The 13,212-nt window shown below is 43.5% G+C and overlaps 1 protein-coding gene and 1 long non-coding RNA gene across 15 annotated transcripts in view; one reads left to right on the top strand and one right to left on the bottom strand.

Annotated features, from left to right (window-relative positions):
* Nucleotides 1-13,212, bottom strand: part of mef2cb (myocyte enhancer factor 2cb) — a 117,051-nt gene that overhangs the window by 88,500 nt on the left and 15,339 nt on the right. The window lies entirely within an intron of this gene.
* On the top strand, nucleotides 4,644-12,213 carry LOC122875855. Its single transcript, XR_006377929.1, has 2 exons — nucleotides 4,644-8,862; nucleotides 10,321-12,213. It is a non-coding gene; the product is annotated as an uncharacterized LOC122875855 (long non-coding RNA).

Below are 13,212 nucleotides of genomic sequence, written 5' to 3'. Positions count from 1 at the left end.
GCACGCTGGCACCAAGCAGACAGAAGGACAACGGTTGTGCTGCTGCTTGTTTTATATCCTGGGTACCAACTCTCTGCTTTGAGTTGGAGAGGTGACAATGAAAGAGAAGGAAAGTGAAGAGAGGAAAACAGAAATGGAGAGAGGAGAGGGAAATGGAGTGAAGCATGAAGAGGGATCTTTTGAACAGGCACCAGGCCTCTCCAGGGGGAGGGGAAGAGCTGTACCCACGACCCTCCCATCTGTTAAGCAGACGGACGGAGAGAGAGAGGGATGAAGGTTGGGGGAGGATGGGAGAGATGGAGAGGGAGCAGCGATTCAGCACATATATCTAATGAGCATTTTCTCTCTGTGTGTCTCAGAAGTGGAGCTGAGAGGACGACGAGAACATATACACTCAGTGCACCACAAGGCTTGATTCTAGGTCGCCTCTCTCCCAAGTGTTTAGTCACTAAAAACTAATATACAGCACATGGCACTTTTTCACATTCTAATAGATGTCTGTAGGGTGCTTGTTAATGTGGCTTTGTTATTGAGAACAGACACTGAAGAAGACTTCTTTGAATCAAGGGGGCGACAAAAAGAGGAACTTTACCTTGACTCATGACTAATTCTTCACTTTGAAAGACAGCTGCAGAGTTGAGAAGAAATGTACATGAACCCTAGTTCCAAGAACAAAAGTTGCGCCTAATCATCTATTAGATTTCTGCATTCAGAGAATTGTGAGGAAACATGTTAGAAATGAAACTGTAAATGCAACGTGTGTAGAATTTTGCTGATGCTGATGTTTTCGAATCCTAATTCTACACGTTATAGCAAATTGGGGAAGGTGATTTATCATGACAGGATTGGCAATGTTTTTCCAAGAAACCCCATCTCGGCAGCACAGCCTCAGCTCATGGTACATCTGTAACACATTTGGTAATAGCATGTGTCCTGAAAAAAAATATATATATATAACGCCAGTATCCCCTATCCTCCTAGGAAATGTGGTTGCGAGGATTTGAAATAACATATTACACTGCAGTAAGTAAACCTTTTAGGAGGTGTATGGTACATTAAATAAACGCTCTCTCTTTTTAAATAAACTCCCATTTCCTTGAAGAGGAGGACGAAAAAAAGCGCTTTAATATGGTTTTCCAAATACAATCTGAATGTCAGTACACACTCACAGTGCTCCATTTTTACTTGATCATTTCTGTCATCTAGAAGATTTCTTTCCTTGAGAACATTAAAGTTTTTTTTTCAGATGTGTAGATTTTTGGAGGTTTCTTCTTTGCGTTTTTGATGTAGCTATAGACACGTGTGCTGGTGTACATGTGGATGGGATGTGTTTGTGAGTGTATTTATGTGTGTTTGTGCTTTATTTGGAAATAGAGGTACACAGCACTTTATCTCCTGTCAGGATGGATGGAGATATACCAGCAGAAATGAAAGGAGGGGAAGGATCAAGCAAAGGAGCGAGTCGATGGCCAGACAGGATGGGAAAAGAAAAAAAAATGTGTATCAGGTCTCATTGTGCCTCTAATGTCATTACAGGCAGTGACTCCTCTATGTGGCACACTGCACTCCCCATCTGTCAGAGCGAGATAGGCAGGGTGACGAATGGCTATCACTGCTACTTCCCTCAACCCCCACCACCCCCATCCCCCCATGTCTGTATCTTTTTTGAATGCTGGGGGAGAAGAGTGACCTAAACCTGGGCGGTAGCCCACGCGTAGGTGGGTCTCTATGGCTCTGAATCCCAGCAGATATTAGTGCTAATTTAACATGTTGGCGGCTAAAGAGATTAGCAACATGTACATCTGGGGATTAGAGTGATAGTGGTAGATCATCTTATAATGTGTTCATCCCCCCCCGTGAGCATTCTAGCTAAACTTGAATTTTAGAGGCTGTAGTGTGTGTGTGTTCTTATGTGTGTGTTGGAGGATATGTCCTCACCTGTCTCTGTCTATTAGCTCATGATTTAGTTGGATCATTAGTGAGACAGAGACAGTTTCCCATGTATTCTATTTTCAATCTCTGTGCCTTAGAACTGAGACACATGTCTATTGATGAGGAGGAAAGTGAGCCAATAGCCAGTGGCTGGCACAAGTTATATACACTCTGTCAAGCACTCATAAGTGTGATTGACATTATGGAACAAAGGTATATTGTTATAAGTAGCAGCTCAAGTGCTACAAGATGAGCTCTCAATTTCTCGCCAACCCCAGTTCAACCAATTTCTCACCTTAAAACTTCATACTTTAACTTTAAACTTAATTGATTTTCATTCTAATGAGACTGCTGGCACTGTTTCCCCTCTTATTCTTCAATCCAACAGCTCTGCCTCGGGGTTTTGGAGGACAGAAAGACAGGAAACACACACACACTCAGACAGCTCAGCGGAAGGATGTGACATCAACAGGCACAGACAATCAAAGGTGGTAAAGGTGCTTCCTTCCCTAAATCACTCTGTTCACAGAGCATAAATTGGGAATCAAAATCCATTCGCCAACAGCAGATGATGAGTGCAAATAGAAGCAACATGCTGTCTGAAAATGAAATATTTGAGGCCTTACTTTGAGTTTCCTAAAATGTTTTTTTGTTTTACATGGCCAAGGGCCCACATACTTTGAATCTAAAGGAAAAAAAAAAAAACTTAACTTTTTCAATGAGGCAACAGACATGTTGTGAAAACACTAATTGGGTAAGTTAAATTATTAAAAAGAGTCTGCCTAAATATAAATTGCATTAACTTTTGAATAAATTTAAGATACTGATATGTATGAAGCATAATTTGGGTAAATACATCCCTGTGACTGGAGTGGCACAATATGAGATCATAATATCTGCATTCAGAAAAGTATTTTTATACCTTTCCATCATGCCTGGGTGCTATGGTGGATTCTCCACCAAAGCTTCCCCACAATGCAGCAAACCGAAGAAATACAAGCAAATTTCAAGCCTTGCACACCAATCTTTTTTTATATTTTATATACAGGTTTTTTTATATATATATATTTTTTTGCTCATGAAGAGTTTTGTACTGTAGTGTGATAGTATCAGGTAGTAATGAGTGGGTAGAAATGGAGTTCGGAGCCCTGGTTTGGGCAGCTGCACATCTCACTCAGCACCAACAAACAGGGGCCTTGGGCCATCAGAGCCGCAATAGAGACAGGTAGCCATCCGTCAGAGCCAGTATGGAGACAGGTGAGAGCAATCTTTCCATATCCCATTGCTGACTTCCCCAAGGACAAAATGACTTGACACAATGCGTCAACCCCCCTCTTTGAAAGGAGGCCATGGGCTGTAAAGCCACAGCTGCTAGGCCAAAGGCAGAGGAGCAAGAGGGCGCACGTGAGAGTGAGGCGAAGCTAGACAGATGGGGATAGGGATGAAGAGTATGTTGTGGTTAAAACAGCATTCCCTGTCGATTGTTGTGACAGTGGCTTATAGCCATGAGTGATAAACAAATAAACTTAGAGGACCACAAGGACAAACCACACACATATCCTTGTGCCAAGCTGGAAAAAATGGTATCAGAAAAAAGGAGAAGAGAAGAAAAAGGAGAAGCATAGGCGAGCCACAATTTGGAGAGGCCCCGGAAAGGCTGGAATGAATCACCATTTAGTGCATTCAGTCTTTCCATGGCATGAGCATAAGGAGGGGCATTGGACGCATTCAAGTATAAAGTAGAGATAGAAAAGATGATAGAGAACAGAATCAACGTAATAGATGTGACACAGTCCAAGGTGGAAATAGAGCAAAGTTGGGCAGAGGGGGGAAAAAGAAAAGGTATTGAAATGGTTTTGAATATGGAAGTGGTGCAGATTGTGGTGATACACACATCTGATGTTTAAACACAAATAACTTCACTTAAGTTTCACTTTATCAACACTGCCACACTTTCTTTCACTTCTTCCTCTCTCTCTCTCTTTCCAGTCATTTACAAAGCTCTGCCGCAGGTCATGTTTTCCAGTGAGTGTAAACCACTGTCTCAATTCGCATGTTGCCCCGTGTGCCGCAGGACCCAGGTGTAACCAACGGCTGACACTGAAGGGACGGGAACAGAAAATTAACACACACGTACATGAATGATCACACGCTCACAAGTGTACGTCTAGGTGCACAGATAACTCATTCCCTGCTTATATTGTGTTCACAAACAACAACACTGTTATGAACAATGAACCAATGCAGTAGAATTGCAGTATAAACCCTTCAATAAGTGTACCCAGCCCCCACAGGAACAGCCAGGAGTCATGTCACTAAGAACACAAAGCACTGACATATTCACCCAATTATGTTCCCTGCCGAGTATGACAATGTCTCAGGATGTTAGCAATGTTCTCCAGTGGGGGGAGAAGGGCAGAGAGTGTGCGTATGTGTGTGTGTTTGTGTCAGAGGTTTGAAAATGAGGCTAAGGGCTCGTTGCTGCATGGGCCACACTTACTTACGTTCAAGCACAGCAAACTTCCCAACAGTCGTGTGCCCCCGACACCCCTGCTCCCACCCCTCCCCCATCCCACACTGTGTATCAACACCAGAAATCATGGTTAAGACGATCCGCTGATGATTTCATCACACCCCCACCCCTTACTCTTTCTCTTTGCCACAGCATTCTAATCACCCTAATTAAAAGCTTTGTTCATTTAGAAATCTCTGATGACAATTTGTTTCACTCTACCCTACAGCAGTGGTGGCTGTGAAGAGAGGAGAATTAAATTTGATCTTCTGACAGCAATTATTAAATGCTCCCTCCTGGCCTCAATTAAGGCCTGCAGGCTAGTGCTAACATGGCTAACCCTCATGCAACCACAAGATGCCGGCGCACTTCCTTTTTCTTCACCAGCTTCTTTTTGTCACCCTTTTCAGCATGCATGTGTGTGGGCTGTGCGGGTGCATCTGTGTGTGTCTGTCAACTTGGTGGGTATGGAAATGCATGCTTGCTTATGGGTCATTATCTGTCTGACTGTTTGTTGTAACTAAGTCAGCATGTGGGTACGGGCAGATATGCGAGAAAGTTGTGGAATTTGCTATTTTTCCTTGTCTCTCTTCATCAGCAAATTTGGATCAGTGATGTGAAGTGATTATTTTTGAGATTGTGACCGTAACAAGCAAATAATGAAGCTGCTGAACACTGATGATCTGCTCTACCTCTCTAGAAGTTAAGACTTGTGTTCTGTGTGTTGAGGGCCTCAACTTATATACTTATATACATAAAAATCAATAAAACAGACACTTGTCATAATTAGCATCACTCCGTAAAATTAACCCTTAAAAAGCAAAAAAACAACAAACTGTAAACAGTTAACACTCTAAAGAACACTGTCTCTCCCTGTCGTTGTGACACTCCGCTAGCATTATGTGTCATGGTCGCAGCCTTGCTGAGCTGAAGTGAGAGCCACAGCACTGCTTTGAGTCTATGCACAGTGTGTGGGTAATATGCACAGAAGTAGAAGGTTGCACACTTCAACAAGGATGTCCTTCATAGATTCGACCTTCTGTTTTTTTTTTTCTTCCTCCGGTCCCTGTGCTCTGCTAGGAAACCGAGTAACCTAGATCACTGAGTAGGGAGAGAGAGGGACTGTGAGAATAAAAGAGAGAGACAGAAGAATGACAGAGATAGAGAGAGAGACTGAGCAAAAGAAGCAGTAGGACAGATTGAAGGGAGACAGAGTCAGACTTTAACACCTCTCCACCCCACCCAACACTTTAGGATGATGTCAGGTTCACTCTTTTTTTCTGGTTACCGCAAGCTGATTGTGCTGATTATTGGTGGGCATTGTTTCCCTGTTGACGCTGTGCATCATTAAACAGAGATTGTTCCACTGTTAGTGTTTGTTTAAGCAAGGCTGGTATAATGTTTCCAGGCACTGTCTCTTCACCACAGACACACACACACACACACACACACACACACACACACACACACATACACACAAATGTAAACTTGAGACAGAAGTTGCATGCATTGCATCTATAATTTATGTTACTCCTGTGTTTTGTTTGAAGTCAAATTTGGGGGCCTTCAAACAAAAAGAAAACAAATAAAATCAAAAAGCAATGTGTATTGAAAACTTCTATAATGAAAAATGTACCTAACATATACAAGGGTCTTAAAAATATGAATCTTTTTCAGCACATAGCCTTAACTACTCTCACAGTGCTTTACAGTTCCCAGAGGAGAGATGGTGGTGGGGTGCATGAGGTGAAAGGCTGTATGGATTGCGGAGGGTGTGTTGCGGCATACGGTACCTACAGATCAGCCTCTGTTTAGGGGAGTGGCCCCACCAAGGCCAGAGCCAGGCCAGACCCAGCCCAAGCCTCTCATTAGTCATCGGCTGGGTGCCACACTCCTTTTTGGAGTGGTTAAGGGGGAACCGGCAAGGGTCTGGCAGTTCCACTGTACTCCACTCCCAGCCCCATCACAACCCGACCTCATCAAAGCAAGCGCTCGTAATTTGTCACAGAAAGCAGCCAATTAACATATGTTAAGGGAGGAGGGACGATGAGAAGAAGGAGGAGAGGAGGGGAGGGCGAGTGAAAAAAGATAGCGTATGATTAAAGAGTCTGCACAGCTGCACAAAATCAAGATGGCAAAGAAAGGTTTGAAAGAGACCTCAGACCCAGTAATCTGATAAAGCTTACTGTTACTTAACCCCCAAAAGCAAGAGAGAGAGGGAGAAGGAGAGAGGGGAGAATGAAATAATAGAGACAAACAAATATTAAATTACTGTGAAGCTACAAGCATTGGCAGAGTGCCCCTGCTCTCAATATGTGGGTACACTGAAGGCCACTGTATCACATGGAGATGACCCCTCTTGCCAAAGCACTACTGCTCTTTGACCATGCTCTATTTTTAGCTCAGCGCTCATCATTGTGGTTTACGTAGTTCACAGTGACGCTAAAATCTGCCAGGAACTTAAATTTTTTATTTTTTTATATTTTTTTTACGTTTTTTATTCCAAAATTTTAATGCCTGGTGCACCACAGCAATTTAGCTCCCTTTCTCATGAAACAAAAGGTGCTATTTCATTTTTCATTTATTTTTCTGTCGCAAAGTCTCAGACAAGTTGCTTACATTCTGACTTGTTTGTTTGCTTTCAAATTCTTGTTCCTCATGGTTGGTTTTTAACATGCTGTGTGTGGTTATTTATGCATGTGTGCACGCCTGTGTGTGACTGTGTGTCTGCGCGTGTGTGTGCATTTATATGTCGCTTATTGTTGATGTTGTTGTTGTAGGAACATCTTGTGAAGTGAGTTGTGTGATATTTTGCCTTGTTGTTGGATACGGTGGCAGGCTGAATGCATTAGCAGTGCACGTCGATGCCATTCTGTGTTCTGTCGTCTCAGCCACCTCTGCCTTGTCTCTCTACAGCGACTGATCACACGGACTGACAAGCAAGTTTGGGTCCTCGTCTGCCGCACAATCCTTCACTACGTGGGCTCCGAGTCTTTCAGTAAGCAAAATAAGAGAGGCGGGGAGGAAGCTTTAAACAAATTTGAGTGATTTTGGAACTGTACGTCAAGTCGTGGGGAAATCCCCCAAACAAAAAGGCAGCGAACTTGAAAAACAATTTTGTATTCCTAATATAGTTATTTGAAAAAACCACCCACATTATTATTGTTGTTGTTATCATTATTAAGTGAAAGTTATTTTGACTGAAATCAGAGATGAAAATGGAAAGAAAAAACACAAATGGCCAGCAGAAAAGCATACCCTACACTATATATAAATCATGACTGTTTCTTTTTTCCTCCTCTTCCTCTCTCTTGCACTCTTATCCTTGCCATCAAGCATCAATCGTTATTTATTTATTTTTCCTATTTGGGAAGTGAAGGGCTAGAGTGGAGGAGCGGAGGAGTGAAGGAGTGGGGGATGGAGGGATGGCGAGAGGGGGCGGCGGTGAGTTGTGTTTGGTTCACAAGGCTCGCTGCTTGCTTGAATTTCTTGTCTGTGTTGCGAGTTGGTGGTTTAGTGAAGGACCTGGCTGCCTGGAGTTCCCCCTCCACTCAAATCCCTCTGCTGCGCGCACAGCTGCACCGTTCACATAACCTCGCCTGCCCCCTCCTAGCCGCCCCCCCCAGCTAATGATAGCAGAGCACGTCCCTCCACAAGGCAACAGCTTTTTCCACTTCATGTACATACACACACTCACACACACACACGCACACACACAAACTTGGCGCGCACACACACACACATAAGTATCAGACACACGCACAGACTAGTAGGCACAACATATTCCTTATTTTCCTTCTCTTGGTTCCTTTCCTTCATTTTTTCTCATATCATTCAATTTCTTCCCCTTCTCTTCACCCTGAGAAAAATCCCCTGGCCTTATGACCCAAGCAAGGCCTGAGAACGCTATCCCCACCCCACCCACAGACACAGACATACACACACACACATTAAACCCACCCCTCCTACTCCAAACTCCCTGTTTTTCTCTCTCTGTACAGCTCTGCACAGCAAGTGACCTGCATCACAGCTGTGTGTGGGAATTTCTAAGGGTGAGTGTTAGTGGGAGGGTTAAGTGTGTGAATGTATGTATTTGCACATACCTGAGCACGTCAATGTTCACACCGTATGTGCTGCATGTACATTGCTGCGTAACTGCATGTGTTATACATTTACTTAATGTACATATTTCTGTTGCGTGTGTGTGTGTGTGTGTGTGTGTGTCTATGTAAGCAGAGAAGGAGGGAGGTGAGGGCAGCTCTGGGCTTCTGCTGCGCCTACTGTGCATTATCCCAAATAAACAACTCATTACACGTGTACTTAACCAAGGGGAGCTGGCGAGCAGTGGAAGCTAATCCCCGTTATCGTTCCCAGCATTTCTCTTCCGATTAGGCTACAGGGAAGAAGAGCCCAAGAAGGTAGGTTGCTCAGTGCAGAAGGAGGAAGAGTGAGGAGGAGGTGAGAGGGAGAGAGAAGAAAGAAAGGCATTCTAGTTAACTTCCCACAAATGCCTTTCTTACTTATCTATCTTTCTCTCTCCCTCTCCCGCTACCCTCTTGCCTTCTCTCCTTCCTTTTCCCTGTGGATTTTGCACTGCTCTTCCTTGTTTTCGACCATCTCTCAGAACTGGGTCATCGACAGACTGTGCGGCAGCATTTTGAAGAACATGGGAGGGAAAAAAAGCGTGTTCTTTCTATGAGAACAATCCAAGGCTTCTTTAACAAGTAGCCCGCTTATCAAATTAAGCTGTCAAAAGCACATTAATAACAGGCAGCACAATTCCCTTCACAGAGAAAGGGGGAAAAAAGCACATTCAAGAAAAAAAAGAATGATTTCTCTTTCACCGTGTAACGAGACAGTCCACCAAGGGCAGTTAAGCTTTTCAGAGATTTCTCCCTCTCTCTATCTCTCTTTCTATTTCATTCTTTCTGTCCCACTCCCAATATAATTATGGGGCCCCTATTATGAGGGGCCAATATGTAGAGTGCCACTCATTTAGAAAGTGAACAATATCTCGGGCTAGGATGCAGCAGGGATGACGCTCATGTTTAATAGAATTACAGGCTTAACATGTACTGTTTTTCCATTTCCTGCTAGACAGACTCAACAACTTGTGCTAGATGACAGTTAAATATATAAAGGAGCATCTCAGGGTGATTCAATGTGGATTCAAGACCAAATAATTAGATGGTTCGATGGAGGAATATGATGCCCAGTAAAGGATAATAGAAATATCCAACAAGACTGTTATCCACCCACGTAATTGAGACATTAAAATTTTATTTGACCCTGGATAATCTGAACCTTTTCAGAAATAAATAACTGTTATATGGTAAAGTATAAACAGGCTATAATAAGGAAATTCTACTCTCAAACCTAACATCATTATCAGTAAAGCAATAGTTTGTTCACACATTCTTTTTTTTTATTGAGTGCTCCATCATTCCAAAACTCTCATTACCCTCAAAAATGTGGAGCCAGATCATCCCGTAAGAAAGTGAGAGCAGAATGTGAGGGAAACAGTGTACAGAAGTGAGGCAAAGAGAGAAAGTTAACACTCTCAGTGCTGTTCACATGGCATATGCCTGAGATGCAGAAATTAAATTAACAAGACACCTCGGCATACAGATGGCAGAGAGGAGAGAAAACACCCTATGACCTTACACACTAAGAGACTAAGAGACTAAGTGTCTAAAAAACACAGCTCTCATTTTGAAGACATTCTATTGTGTTGCCATCTTGACATTCCTCTTAAAGCTCTGCCCAGTATTTGTAAAAAGAAATTAACTTGTAGTTTTTTTAATCCGTAGTTTACAAGATCTGACAGTGCTAGGCTGCTCATGCTGGACTGCAAACCCTTTTGTGTTTTACTCCAGAGGCTGATTTTCTCACACCCTCAATTTGAGTCCCATCCTGTTTGCTTGGCCCCCAAGGGGGCTGCTCTGCCGTGGCCCGGAGTGGGCCGGCGGTGGATGGATGTGACGTGGAGGTACTGGGACTCTGCTGGAGGGAGGCTGGAGCCACGACAGGTATCCCCCGCACTTCCTCAGCTATTTATAAAACCATGAGTCCAGCACAGGGCCAAAAATAAGACGGAGGCCATTTTTATCTCAAATTATAAAGGCGGCTCACTCCTGTCCCCACACACTTTAATGCTCTCACACAAACACACACAACAGAAGCAGAAAGATATATATCCACACAATACAAAAATTAACAACAGATACTAACAAAGTAGAAAAACTCCTCACTAGACAATGAAACCATTTCTGTCCTCCTACTGAGCATGCTCAAATGTGTACATCCACACACGCACACACATCCACAGCAGACAAAAGTCAATATCAAGGCTGAGCTATTTCTGTAGAGAGCACTATTTAGGAAGTGTGGGCCGGGTGCCAGTATTCTCCTCAGTATCGTCTGGGCGTCATTGCACTGCTGCTGTTATACAAACTCACCTCTTTCCTCTCTCACCCGCTCCTCACCCTTTCCACCCCAACCCCTTGTTCCATTGTCAGTGCGCTCTCTGTCCCTCTCTCTTTCTGTGTGTTTCTCTTATATACACACAAGGTTATTTGTTTTTCCACTGGGTCGAACCACAGTGCCAGGTGAAAGCATCTATTGGCAGGATAAAGAGAGTGGCTGGTGTTAGATCACAAGGCCCCACTCTGCCCAGCAAACCTTGAAGTGAAGCGCAGGGCTGGAGTTTCAAACAAAGTGCCCCCTCATTCATTATACATGCAACTGAACTGAAAATCTCCTTCTGCAACACCATCTCTTCTCCTCTCTCTCTCTCTATCTTCATCCCTCTCTCCTCACATCGTCCCTCTCCCTTTTCTCTCATTTTTTTTTTTCCAGACAGAGCATCCATAAAGTATGAATAAAATTAATGACATCACGAGCTGCACTTTGGAAGAGCCACTGTAGGAAAAAGCCATACATCACAGGGCAGAAGGAGCTGGGACAAAAAAAAGTAAAAAAAAAAAAAAAAAAAAAAAGAAAAATTGACAGAGAGAGAGAGAAAGGTTGTATATGGGGGGGGGCTTCACCCTTCTCCACCCTTTCTTTATGTAGCGGCAACAGCCCTCTTCAACATTTCTTTGTCCTGCTTTCTCCTGGCTTTTTTTGGTCAGCTAAGTAATGTAAGTGTTCAAAACAGTCCAGTGCTGTGCATTCTTTTACAGGCTGGCCTTTGGTGTGGGAATGGCACAGATGACAGTGGAAAGGAACACTGGTGTGGACTTTGGCAGGACAACGCCTGGTTAAGCTGTGTGCTCTGCAGAAGAGGGAGAGCACTAAGTGTGGATTCTTATATAGCTGTTTCTCGACTTAGACGGTGTTAACAGCATTTTCAACAGTGTGCTCCCCTCGGAGTTGAGCAGCGAACCTCCTGATGTTACAGACTTTGCCCAGAGACTCTGTGGTGAAAAATAAGAATCGTATTTAAGATTGTAATATTCTTCCTTAGAGCAGAAAAAAGAGTTTGATTTATCAGTAGTGCTGCCTATTATCGACAATTTAGTGCGACACTGTTTCATTACAAGAGCAACATCACACAAAAGCCTGACTGCATAAAATCCAAGACCTTATTCCCCTGAATCCAGTGTGAACACAAGATCTGCTAAAAATACGCGATAGCAATGTGAAGCCCAGCAGCAGCGTGGATGGGGAGCAGTGGCGGCAGCAGCGCAGATTGTGGCAGCCGAGTGAGCAGGGGTTTCAGATGGATGTGAGCTTGTGTGAGGCCAAGGCACAGAGCTACCTCTGTGCGTCTCACTGGACTATGTTGCAGAATGACTCTGCTATGTTGCAGTCGTGACAAAGATAAATTACAGTCACTGGAAAACATTTCTACATTTTTTTTCTCACTCTCTCCCCTTCTCCACACCTCTTTTTTTGCCATTGGGTGTAGTCCAAATGTGTGCCACATTAAAGGGAGATGGTAGAAATAAAATATATATATATTAGGGGGGTAAGAAGTTGCCCCTCATCATTCACAGGTCAGGTACTGTGTTTTATGATGGAACACGTCTTCTGTCGCCAGATTTATGCACATGGACAGCAAACACTTCTCCCTCAAACTAACCCCTAAAACTCACTAAAAAGGATTCCCAGTTAATACTGGATTTACCGCACAACATGTTTAGAGCAGGTATTACAGATACACACTGTATGTGGTATTAAGACTAGGCTGCCTGAATCCTGTCTGTTACACTGATACTGAATAAAAATAAAAAAATCTCACAGGAAGGCAACTACCACCAGTGTCTGGTGGGGAAGTTGATGAACGTCTTGACTCTCATTTAACTCTCATTTTAGCATTTAAGTCTTGATGCTGAGGCATTCAGCCTGATCTGAACCATCCAATGTTTAGACAAAGAAATCCAACCTTTGTTCTACTCTAAATGTTTCTCTTTGTCTTATCATTCAAAGTCCTTTACTCCCTGCACTCCTCCAGCCTTCTCGTCTCCCAGGACTCTCTCCCTGTCCAAATATTTCAGGGAGCAGGCCTCAAGTATGGTGAGGTGTTTTGGGTGTCTCTTTAGGTGGGCTGCAGCTGACGATATGATTGTGTGGTCAGCACTGCTGAGCACAGACCACCCAGCAGGCAGCTGCTGCCATAATGACCTACAGGCCAGCCAGGAAACAGGAAACAGGAAGAAGAAGGCAGGACATCCTGTTCATCTACATCAGTGTTAAGCATGATATCACGAATGCATCACTCTTTAATGAAGAATACCTGATCAGAGGCCAAATATTCTGTCGCT

This window comes from Siniperca chuatsi, linkage group LG5 (genome assembly GCF_020085105.1).
Source record: "Siniperca chuatsi isolate FFG_IHB_CAS linkage group LG5, ASM2008510v1, whole genome shotgun sequence".
NCBI lineage: Eukaryota > Metazoa > Chordata > Actinopteri > Centrarchiformes > Sinipercidae > Siniperca > Siniperca chuatsi.
Note: the sequence above shows the minus strand (reverse complement) of the source record. Positions and strands in the feature narration are given on the sequence as shown.